Source organism: Podarcis vaucheri, assembly GCF_965113315.1.
Source record: "Podarcis vaucheri genome assembly, chromosome: 1".
Taxonomy (NCBI): Eukaryota; Metazoa; Chordata; class Lepidosauria; order Squamata; family Lacertidae; genus Podarcis; species Podarcis vaucheri.
In genome coordinates this window covers 35,352,722-35,364,677 of record NC_138759.1, presented here as the reverse complement: position 1 = coordinate 35,364,677, position 11,956 = coordinate 35,352,722, and the positions used below count along the sequence as shown (strand labels likewise).

At 44.2% G+C, this 11,956-nt stretch overlaps 1 pseudogene across 1 annotated transcript; it reads left to right on the top strand.

Annotated features, from left to right (window-relative positions):
- The first annotated feature begins 9,031 nt into the window (after positions 1 to 9,031).
- LOC309532083 (large ribosomal subunit protein eL31-like) lies at positions 9,032 to 9,679 on the top strand (annotated as a pseudogene). The gene is made up of 2 exons: positions 9,032 to 9,343; positions 9,569 to 9,679. The product of its transcript is annotated as a large ribosomal subunit protein eL31-like (transcript).
- Positions 9,680 to 11,956: the final 2,277 nt, after the last annotated feature.

Sequence of the window (11,956 nt, the reverse complement as noted above, 5' to 3'; positions counted from 1 at the left end):
CCTGCATCCCAAAATGGCATAGCTCTCTTCAGAAGTATATAAGTCCCTCTGTGGGATTTGCCTGCACATAACTGCCAGTTTTTAACCTTACTTTCCCTAAAGACTCTGGAATGAGATTCCACAACTTTATGAAACCATCAAAATAGAAAATCTGATCAAAGCTTGCTTAACATACTTGGACAAGAAAATCTCTCTCTAACTGCAAGATTAAAAGCCTGAGCCCTTTCACATGCTTACCATCTCCACCTTGCCCACTTCAAGGCACCCGGGATAACACTTTGGAAAAATGATGCCCAAACAAAGGTGGGACGTGGAAGGTCTGTGATCGGAAGTACTCTTTTCATGTATTTTCCCCCTTCCTGAGCTACAATTCTGAAAGTGGTTTAACAGTCAATCCCTCTTCCCTGGGAATCCCAGAATTTTAGCCCTCTGAGTGGAAGAGATGTCTCCTAAAATCTTTCAGCACCCTTAACAAACAGTAATTCCCAGAATTCTTTGGGGGAAGGCACAGCTTTTTAAAGTGGTGAGATACTACAGTGGTAGCTCGCGTTAAGAACTCAATTCATTCCGGAGGTCCGTACTTAACCTGAAACTGTTCTTAACCTGAGGTACCACTTTAGCTAATGGGGCCTCCCGCTGCCGCCGCAACACCGCCACACAATTTCTGTTCTCATCCTGAAGCAAAGTTCTTAACCCAAGGTACTATTTCTGGGTTAGCAGAGTCTGTAATCTGAAGCACCTGTAACCTGAAGCATCTGTAACCCGAAGTATCTCTGTACTTGACATGTATAGTGGGGTCTCACTTAACACATACCTGTATTTGCACAACACAGGACCTATCAAGCAGAATGTAGCTAATCTATCCTGTATACAGTGACCCACTATGGGCTTAATCAAACTTTTTTTTTTTGCTGCCTGCCTGGCAATGAAAAACTGAGGGGGCTGGAAGGTTTCATTCAGTTTGGAAGATCACAAGTAGAGCAGTATATACTGAGTATATACTGTATACCCACACAGTACTCGTTGTCACAGTGTATATCCTTATATAGCCAAAATTACATCCTCCATAAACAAGAGAGGGGGGTGTTGGCAGACTTGGGAAAACCCCAAGGTTTACAGAAGTACAAATAATAATAATAAGATCTTTAGGGGAAAAACCTTGATGGGAGGGGAACCCCGAAACAGCTGAATGAGGAGAGCAGGCATGCTCAGAGGACACACAATTCTGGCTGGCCATTAGAGAAGGTGGAGGGGAGAACATGAATCTAGGCAGGGAGGGAAAATTGAATGGAATATCCTAGAAACGGGCTTGGAAACCTGGCTGGCTGGAAACCTGAGCTGTTGTGCTCCACACGCTGTCACGTTTTGTGGCAAGGCATACTTGTTTAACATACAGATAAGCTCTTCTCTTTTCTCTTTTTTAAACGGTGGAGGGAATGAATCAAGAGGTTAGCGAGCAAACACATTGTCCACCCTTTCCTAGACAGCTACTTCTAAGAGTGACCCCACAGTTGCTTTCTCAAGTTCAGCCGGCTGCAAAGCTGCCAGGAGCATTTCCTTCTCCAGTCACATCCGGCTTGTCTTCAAAAGGAAACCAGACATTGTCACTTCCTTTTTTCACTAAGCAATTTACCCACCAACCCGGTGCATAAGGCGGCCAATTGGGGAGGCTTGTGCCATTTCAAATAACTTTAACCTTTAGCGGGGAGACTTTCTTTCCTACGAGCTTGATGCAGAAAGGAAAATTACTAAGATACAAAGGTAGATATGATGGCCGACTAATTTCTGTTTGAGTAGTCGTACAAAACTCTGTATTATGCAGATTCCAGCCGAGTCATATCTGCCAGAGTGCTGCTGCAGAACTTGCAAGGGCACATAACCACCCCCCCCACCAGTGGAAGCTGCGCCCGTAAAAGATCACAGAACCAGAGACGTTTAGAGCGCTATCTAAAGTGCCCCACTGGCACAAGGATTTCTGCTTGTGCAATGCAACTTCCCCTCCTTCTCCTGCTGTGTGCACCTCACACCTTCCCCAAATCTGCTCTGGAGGCCTAGGGGAACCCCTAGAACAGAATTATGGTGGCATGTGTGTGGGGAAAGGAGGACAAGGGAAAGTCCTGTTGCATGCGTGGGAATCCTTGTCCTGATAGGACACATTGCTCAGCACTACTTTAGATAAAACCCTAAGAGCGGGAAAAGAGACTTTGGAGTTTATCTAGCTCAACAACTCCCTGCACTCTACAATCTGCAGGATGCAACCAACAGCATCCTATGCAGATGGCTGACCAGATCCTGCTTAAACATCTTCAGGAAACTAGAACCTACCACTTCTCAAGCCTGTTTATTCCACTGCTGAACAGCTCTTACCACTGGGTTTTTCCTAGTGCTTAGCTGAAACCTGCTTCCCTGAAGTTTCTACCCCAGTGTTTTTCAACCTTTTTTGGGCAAAGGCACACTTGTTTCATGAAAAAAATCACGAGGCACACCACCATTAGAAAATGTTAAAAAATTTAACTCTGTGCCTATATTGACTATATATAAACTTACCGGGCTGCTGCTGCTGCACAGGGCTGGACTCACTCGTCTCTCTTCCGAGACCCGACCATGACCGACTGGTTCCAGATGACCTCCTCACCTCACGCTGCACCTGCGGCCTGGTCTGGATCCGGATGCGGTCTCTCTGCAGTGCCGACTCCCGCCGAGTCCTGGTCTCCGTCCGTCTCCTCCTGCTCCAGTCCTCCTGGTGACTCAAGTCCGAACGTCTTCTTCTCTCCGCTGCTGCGCACACTGTGCTCGGGCGGGAAGGAAGTCGGAAGATGATGTCCTACTGTGATAGGTCCAGGCTGGAGTCTGGACCAATCACAGCCCGGACATCAGAATAGTGGAGGGTGTCCCCCTGAGGACCCTTGCTGGCCGAGGGTGGGGTCAACCCCCCCCATACCCAGGACACAGTCCGGCGCCCGCTTAGTGGGCGAAAATTTGACTTTTTAAAAAAAAAATTCAATTTTTCCCACGGTACACCAGGCAACATCTCGCGGGACACTAGTGTGCCGCGGAACAGTGGTTGATAAACACTGTTCTACACATAGGTTATGGTCCCACCCTCTGTAGCAACAGAGAATCTGCTTGCTCTGCATGATAGCCCTTCAGATAAATACCCTTCACATACTTGAATACAGCCATCCAGCTCTTTCAACAGCTCCTCATAGGACTATGGCTATGTAAACATCAGGGTGTTCTTGCACACATGTGCAGTTTTGTGCATGTTCACCCACACAGGGGAGCTTTGAATTGAACTCCTGTCTCAATGTTTTCCATCCACTCTGCTCGGTGGTGCTTGATGGGATATATTGTGTATTATTGCGCCTTCCCCTCACTTAGCCCTTCCCCATCCTCTCTGAGTGCCAAAAACGTGAGGTCCATTGTGGGCATGTGGGCATCTTTACCTGCGTGCAGGGCCAACCCCCCTATTTTTGAAATACATATTTTTTGATATATCAGACTTGCTTAAATCTGTGTGCTATTTTTTTGAAAAAAGAAAAATGTGAATGTGTCTTGCCATATTCCACCTGTAGCCCCCAACTCAATTTCTGGGAAAAGTGAGGTCTGTTGTGGGCATGCACTCAGGTATTTGTTTACCTGTGTGGGGCCTTTTTTGTTTTTTGAGATACAAGTTTTCTGATATACCAGACCTGCACAAAACATCAAGTTAAAAATTAAACAAAGAATACACATAACGTTGCACCTGGCTCTGCTAGCAGCCCACAAAACAGCATGTTATCAGTGGAAGTACGAGGTCACACTCCAGCCTGTCAATGTCCTCAGAATGAAGGACTTGACCCAGAACTTGACATAGTAGACCAGATATCTCTATGACTAGGGAGCAGTTCTAATTTTTGGAAGCCAACTGTACATTTATTGTGTACTTTGGAAACTAACTAAAATGTGGTGCAATGAAATACACCTGATTGCAATTAAAGTAAATTCTCCCATGGGTGGGGATGTGAAAAGAAGATCTTGTACCTCTCGCTATACAAATTCTGTGATTATGCCTGAACTTGCAATAATGAATATAAATGAAACGGAAAAGCAATGAATTACATCAGTTTGAATCAAGAGCAAGGACTTCTATACATCAACAAGATTCAAAGATAGTTATCTCCAGGATGTTATTGCTGGCAAAAAGAAAAGAAAAGAAAATTCTTGTTGCCAACCATAGTGTTGTTTGTGAGATTGTGACATGAAATAAACTCAAGAACACTGATCTTCCTAGGCACTGTTAATTCACTTCAATACTGGGGCTAAGGAGACATTGTTCTTCTGCAATCAAATGGAAGTGGACCTGTCCTTGCTGTTTTACCTTAGGGTATGTTCATATGACCGTTTACCCTGGATCCAATGCTCTCCCACTGCTAATTTGTGAAGACACATTCACATGAGGTGAGCCACAATCCGTATCAGTCCTATAGTTTCTCGGCAAATACTGTTGTTTGATGCATATTTTTCTCAAACCAGTTTCAATCAGGTTAGAACACTGGATGCAGAGTAAGCACTAATGTGAGCATCCCTAACACCTATCGTGTTGGCACAGATGAGTGCACAAGCATAGATGACACAGTTAAATGAGCAGGAGTTGCAGGGAGTTGCAAGGGAGAGGGGGGAAAGTTCAAGAGCGTCAGGTGACGATATCCCCACTCCTTCTCTGATGTGAACAACTCTGTGCAAATGTAACTTCTAATGCAATGTGTGTGCATAGGACTGGGGTGGCCTTTCTACATTGGAAGCCACTAATGTGACCATACACTGAGTCTGTTTCCAGATAACCTGTTTATTGAGATTCATTTTAATTTATGTGCACAAAGTTTGCAAGGAAGTTAAGTTGACATCCACTATTTATTCTGAGTGGTTTGTTGTGGTGAAGTTAGACAGTGTTGCATCAAGCAAATATTAGTGCACTCTTGCACACCATCCAACATTTTTCCGATGAAAATGGGGATGTCCCATTCCATAACGACAAACTTATTATTTATACCCCACACATCTTACTAGGTTGCCCCAGCCACTCTAGGTAGCTTTCAACATAACATAATAAAATATTAAACATTAAAAAACTTCCCTATACAGGATTGCCTTCAGATGGCTTGGGGGCTGGATAACACCATACATTTCTCCAATGAAAATAGGGACATCCTAAAGAAAGGTGGGACATTCTGGGATCAAATCAGAAACCAGGACAGCTTCTCTAAATCAGGGACGTCCCTGGAAAATAGGGGCACTTGTAGGGTCTGCTCTTGCCATTGTGTGTTCCTGACACTGGCCTTATCCTTTGCTGCACAAGAGCTCCAGATCAACTTTAGTTGCACAGTTTGCATCTAAAAATAGTGACCATCTGGAAGTGCCCTTAGGGTGCAATCCCATAGACTCTCAAGACTCTCAAGACTCAATGGTATTTACTTCTGATTAGACATCTATAGAATTGCACTGACTGTATATACTAAACATAGCTCTCTATTCCCCATTTCCACAGCAAATGGGAAAGAATTGATATTCAGCAAATCAGTCATAGAACCATAACAATGCCAAACAAAAACTTGGAACATTTGGTTTTTTTAAAAGGCATTTTAGTGCAAAAGCAAAATGAACGTTACAAGAGAAAAGGCAGGTGTGGGTGTTGAAAAGCAACAGAGGCGGCGGCAATAGCTGAGCACATGTAATTGGAGAGGTGCAAGCAGTCAATAAAGACTAAAATCCTGCTGATCAGCCTTTTGGTGCAGAGGAGAGGAGGCTGAGTCTCATCCCCCCCCCCGCTTCCTCTCAAACTGATTTGGAAAATTTAAACCCTTTTGTTCTGAAGGCTCCCTGGGGCGTGGGAATCAGATATGTAATAGTTACAGTACAACAAGGGCATACAGGAGAATGCAGAAACTTGGGGGTTTTCTCCAACATCTTTTAAGGTTCTTCTGTTTGTTTGTTTTTGTCTGAAATCAGTACTATTCTCCGTTTGTTTGGCTTAGCTGATGCAACAGTCAAGGACCACTTCTCCCCAACCAAGTGAGTCAACAGCACTCTGGTAGTCCCCACTAGGGACGAGGGAGAAATTTGGGGTGAGGCAGAAATTTGATTCAGTTCACATTCAAAGCTAAATCTTATCAAATTTACACTTTCTGAAATAATATGAAAACTGAAAAACAGCTGCCCTTCAAAATGTGCACTTATGTGAATTTTGTGATGCAGTTCTCCAACCAAACAATGTTTACAAAGATGCATATATTTGTGATGTATACTCCCAATATGTTATTGTGAGAGTGTTCACAAGCATGGTCTTCTATAGAATGGTCCTTCTGGTTGTGGAAGAAAGATTACACGGTAATACAGAACTTGAAGCTTCTTTCCTTGTCCCATCTCAGGCGTTGAACTCAGGTTTCCAGTAAGCAACATTCAAACTTCTACAGTACTGATACTTTAAAGGGTGAAGAACATTTTTGCTCTCTTGAGCCACACCTGCCAGTGGATGAACGGTCAAGAGTCACATGACAAGGGACGTGGCTGGCATCCATGGCATGAAGAGGCATTCACACACACACACACACACACACACACACACACACACACACTATCCTTGTGCACCTCCCTAACCATCTCTGTTGCACTCCCCCAGCCCACCAAGCAGCTGGGTTCAGAACTGATGTGCATGGGCTTGAGAGTAGGGGGCTAAGTGCTAAATTGGATGAATGTGAAACAGACGGCTTTCAGTGGGAGAGATCAGATAGCTGTTTGGAAACTTAAGGGTGTCTGTATGACAGATGGAAATGTGGGTACTATACTGTCCTCTGAAGGTAGAAGTGGGTGGAGAAGACAGGCCTGAAAATCTCCAGGAAGCCTAAACCTCCAATAATTCAGAGAAGGTGAAAATGCGCTCCACCAAAAAGCTGCCTTATTCCCCATTTGAAAATTGTTTCTTTTTTTCTCTTTTTTTAAAGGTTGTGCGTGTGAATGTATAATTGTTTGAATAAACATACACTGGGACACTTTGAAAAGAAAGAAAAGGCAGAGAACCTGCCTGAAGTATTGGAAAAAGAGCCAGAAAGACAACATAGCATAGGAGGAAGTTGTGCTTGCCTAGGCTTCCCATATTTCAAACAGCTTGGGCGGCTCCTGCACTCTAGGGCAGGTGTGGAGAAACTCCAGCCCAGTAGCCAAACACACCCTTTCTGCCTTTGTCTATGTCCCCCACCCCCCTCGTGCCACCTGAAGCAGATTGCTGCAGCTCCCTGCTGCAGAGCGGGGCTGGGTCCTGCTGGCCTCCTAATCAGATGCTTGTTTAAATGCTCTGCTTTACATTGCAACTGAAATGATAAAAACAGTCAAGGTAGCAGTACAAGCTTTAGTTCCCTGGGTAAATTATATGTCACGGACCATAGCAGGGAAACGAAAAGGAAAAGCGTTTCTTACTAGCAAGCAAGTTCATGGACTGTGTGGCAATCGAAGTTGATCCATCTAATCTGCGAAGCAGGGAGGAAGAATGTTCACTGTGGCTGAGTGGGGAAAACCCTCGCCTTCATCCCATTATTCACTGGAAAGTCCAATTTTAAAAGGTGCCATCCATAGAGAAATGTGAACTGCAGGCTTATAAAGCAACACATGAAAAGGGGATTTTTCTGATTCAACTCCAGATGTTGCTGGTGTTTGAATTCAGACCTGCATCTATAACTATTTTAAAAGGACTGGGTATAGGGTGGTATATAAATTCTAATTCTAATTCTAATTCTAATAATAATAATAATAATAATAATAATAATAATAATAATAATAATAATAAATAATAATAATAATAATAATAATAGTAAAAAAAATTCCAAGCCGTTTACATTGGTTAATGCTTAAGTGGGAAAAGGTCCAGAGGTGATATTATGTGAGTGTTCTGGAGGTTTTTCTGAGATTCTCTGGGCTAAGAAGAGGAAAGCAACAGAAGCTTATCACAATTTCTCAAATGTATAGGGCGGGAGAGGGGGAGAACATTTAAATCCCCAGCATCCATAGCTAGGCCTGGAAATACCCTGTGCCCTAAAACCCTGGAGAGCTGTCGCCAGCCAGAGTAGACAATATGGAGCTACATAGGCCAAAGGTCTCACTCTACAAATGGCAGCTTCCTGTCCCCCGCCCCCCGGTTCCTTGTGTGTGGGAGATCACTGCTACTTGCAGTTGGTGGAAAGGACAGACGGGGACCTTGTGCAAGCTGAAGTTTTGCATTCAAAATGGAATTCACAGGGTCCAAGGAAGATTATACGTGGGGTAGGATTCCAATTCTCCCAAAGGCAGCATTTTCAGCAGAGCAGCATCACACCCTGTCTCAAATCAAGCTCTCGACGCATTTTCACAGGATTTGCTCTCACAGTTTGGACTCTGAGCAGAAAGGCAGAGGGGAAGCCCCTGCTTCCTAAGGCACAGCTGTTCCTCCCCCCACCCCCACCTGCCTAGTTCCTGTTTAACTTTCCGTGCCTGGGTACTTTTTGGCTCACTCCAGTCACACTAAGTATAAATCATTCATTCGCCAGGTTGCAAGTGTGAAAGGACTGTTCTGCCACTTCCTCTCTTGGTTTTGTTTCCCTAGAAATGGTAGCACCGTTTTCTCCTCTACAGCGCTGGGAGCGAGGTGGGGAAGAGAGGATTTGACAGGACTGCGTGTCACTGGGACACAATCAATCATAGAAACATAGAGTTGGAAGGGACCCTGAGGGTAATCTAGTCCAAGCCTCTGCAATGCTGGAATATGCAGCTGCCCCGTACAGGGATCAAACCTGCAACCTTGGCATTATCAGACCACACTCTCTTAACCAGCTGAGCTATTCCCTCTGCTTCTGATGTTCACGTGCTGAGGGCAGTTACTTTTGTAGGCAAAATGGTACAACACACACATACACATACACATACACACACATACACACCACCCGTAGAGATCAGCAGGCTTGGGGGAAGGTTTGTGTAAGTACATAACAGCTTTAGAAAAATAACTTCATGCTTTCTGGTCCTGAGCAGGATGGCTCCTGCAAAGAAAGGTGGTGAAAAGAAAAGAAAAAAGGATGATCAGCCATCAATGAGGTGGTTACTTGGGAATATACTATAAACATTCGCAAACGGATCCATGGCATGGGTTTCAAGAAGCAGGCTCCTCGTGCTCTCAAGGAGATCCGTAAATTTGCAATGAAGGAGATGTGGACTCCTGATTTACGCATTGGCACCCACTTGAACAAGGCTTGGCAAAAGGAGTAAGGAATGTTCCTTATTGTATCCATGTGTGTTTATCCAGAAAACGCAATGAAGATGAGGGTTCGCCTAATAAAGTGTATACAGTGGTACCTCAGGTTAAGAACTTAATTCGTTCTGGAGGTCTGTTCTTAACCTGAAACTGTTCTTAACCTGAAGTACCACTTCAGCTAATGAGGCCTCCCGCTGCTGCTGCTGCACCGCCGGAGCACGATTTCTGTTCTCATCCTGAAGCAAAGTTTTTAACCCGAGGTAGTATTTCTGGGTTAGCGGAGTCTGTAACCTGAAGCGTCTGGAACCCGAGGTACCACTGTACACTGGTCACATATGTGCCAGTTTCCACTTTCAAAAGCCTACAGACTGTTAATGTGGATGAAAACTAATCTTTCATTGCAATAAAAATGTTATGACATTAAAAAAGAATAAAAGAAATAAAAGAAAAATAACTTCATTGCTGGGGGTGGGGGTAGGGACTCCAGAACAGCTTAATGGGGACTGAGCATGCTCATTGACCATGAAATACTGATGAGGGGGGAGATAGGAATGTGAACTCAGTGGGAAGGAGAATGAAGTGGATATTCCTGAACAGGAACACTCCATACAGCAGCATTTTGTTTTCAAAACTGAATTCCTGTTCCAGAAAAGATAAAAACTTTTTTAGAGTTGCGCCAGCAGCTTATGAGCAGACATCATCTTGTGATCCCGATGCTGCTCATTTTCCAGTTTCCTGCAGGAGGTTTCCCCCTCACGTCACTGCTTGTTAACGTTCAGATGACAGGCCTTGCTTTCTTAGAACGGGGAGTGATGTCACCCACATGAGTTGCAGCTTTTAGTGCTGGTGTGCTGGGAAGTCCTTTAGTAACAGCAGAGGCTGCCCCTCACCAATTCCCAGAATTCCTTGGGAAGAGGGACCAATCATTAAACCACTCTAGCTCTGTGAGGAGAATGGAGCCATACCTAAAAATACAGTGGTACCACAGGTTACAGACACTTCAGGTTACAGAGTCTGCTAACCCAGAAATAGTACCTCAGGTTAAGAACTTTGTTTCAGGATGACAACAGAAATCGTGTGGCGGCGGCAGGGCGGCAGCGGGATGCCCCATTAGCTAAAGTGGTACCCCAGGTTAAGAACAGTTTCAGGTTAAGAACAGACCTCCAGAACGAATTACGTAAGTTCTTAACCTGAGGTACCACTGTATACACTTTATTAGGTGAACCTAAGTTCTTAACCTGAGGTACTACTATAGCTCAAAAACGGCTTGTTTGCAATTTTGTAAAAAAAAGCTCAACAACTTTGGGAAGAATGAAAAGAAGCTGAACAACTATCCAGATTTTCACTGTATGAAATAAGGCAACCCTATTCCAGCTGGCGTATGTGGGAAGAAGCAATCTTTCAGGTAAGGGCTTTATAGGTTAAGGCCAGCACTTTAAATTGTGCCCAGAAAAGAACTGGAGATTGATACAGCTGGTAAAGCACTAGCCTAAAATGCCCAGTTGTTATGGCCTTGTTTTGAATTGCAGTTTCCAGGCCATTTTTAAGGGCAGCCCCAATATGCAACACAATGCCCAGAGCATTGTGACTGGAGTGTGGGTAACTCTAAGCTCTTTCTATCCAGGTATGGGCATAGCTGGCTTATCACCTGAAGCTGATGAAAGGCACATTTGCATAGAGAACATAACACAGTACAATAAAACACGAACCCTGACAAGTAGAATAAATGTCCGCACATGAAAATTTCAAAGCAGACTGAGGAATTGTACAAATGTAAATTGCCTGGCTAAATAAACAAAAGCTCCTGAAGTAGGCAGCAGGTGGGGGCCATTGCTAGGTACTTCTTACAGGACTCGATGGGAGAAATTTGCATGGATACATAGAGTGCCTCTGGGCAGATTTAGATGGGTGCCTGGCCCTGGCAGAGGTCTCAGCTGCAATGCATTTTGCAGTATGCCCTATTACAGGATCATGTGCCCTGTCATTGTTCATGTTGGCTGAGGATGATGGGTGTTGTAGTCCAACCATGGATGGAAGGTGCCACATTAGCTACCACCACTGCAAGATTATTATTTTAAAGCCTTTTTTAAGTTTAAAAGGAAGGGGAAGGAACAGGAACTGGGGCTCAGCACAGAATAACTAAGGGCTTGGGCCCTGAGCCTTTCCAACCACCCCCTGGTGTCAGGGGTACCTCTTGCAACTCCTCTATAGCTGCTGAGGTCCTTTCACAAATTGCACAAAAACAAATTAGATATGAGCTTGCAATATCTCCAAATCTGGGAGAGTTATATACAGCTATTAACCAAATGAAAAACAACGAAGCCAGTGGACCTGATGGGCTATCAGCTGAAGTCCTCAAAGTGGGCGGAATTGAACTTACACAACCACTTGACAAGCTCATCGGAAAAAATTGGGAGAGAGAGGATATCCCAGAACATTTTAGGGATGCGAAAATTATTACCATTTTTTTTTAAGTGATAGAACTGATTGTGGAAACTATCAAGGCATCTTTTATTAGCTTTGGCCAGCAAAATTATTGTAAGGATCTTAGCAAACTGTCTCCTAACTATATCCAAAATAACCCTTCCTGAATCCCAAAATGGTTTTTGATCTTCTAGGGGGACAATGGACATGATTTTCACCGCTCAACAGCTTCAAGAAAAATGCAGAGAGCAAAACCAACCCCTGTATTGATCTGTA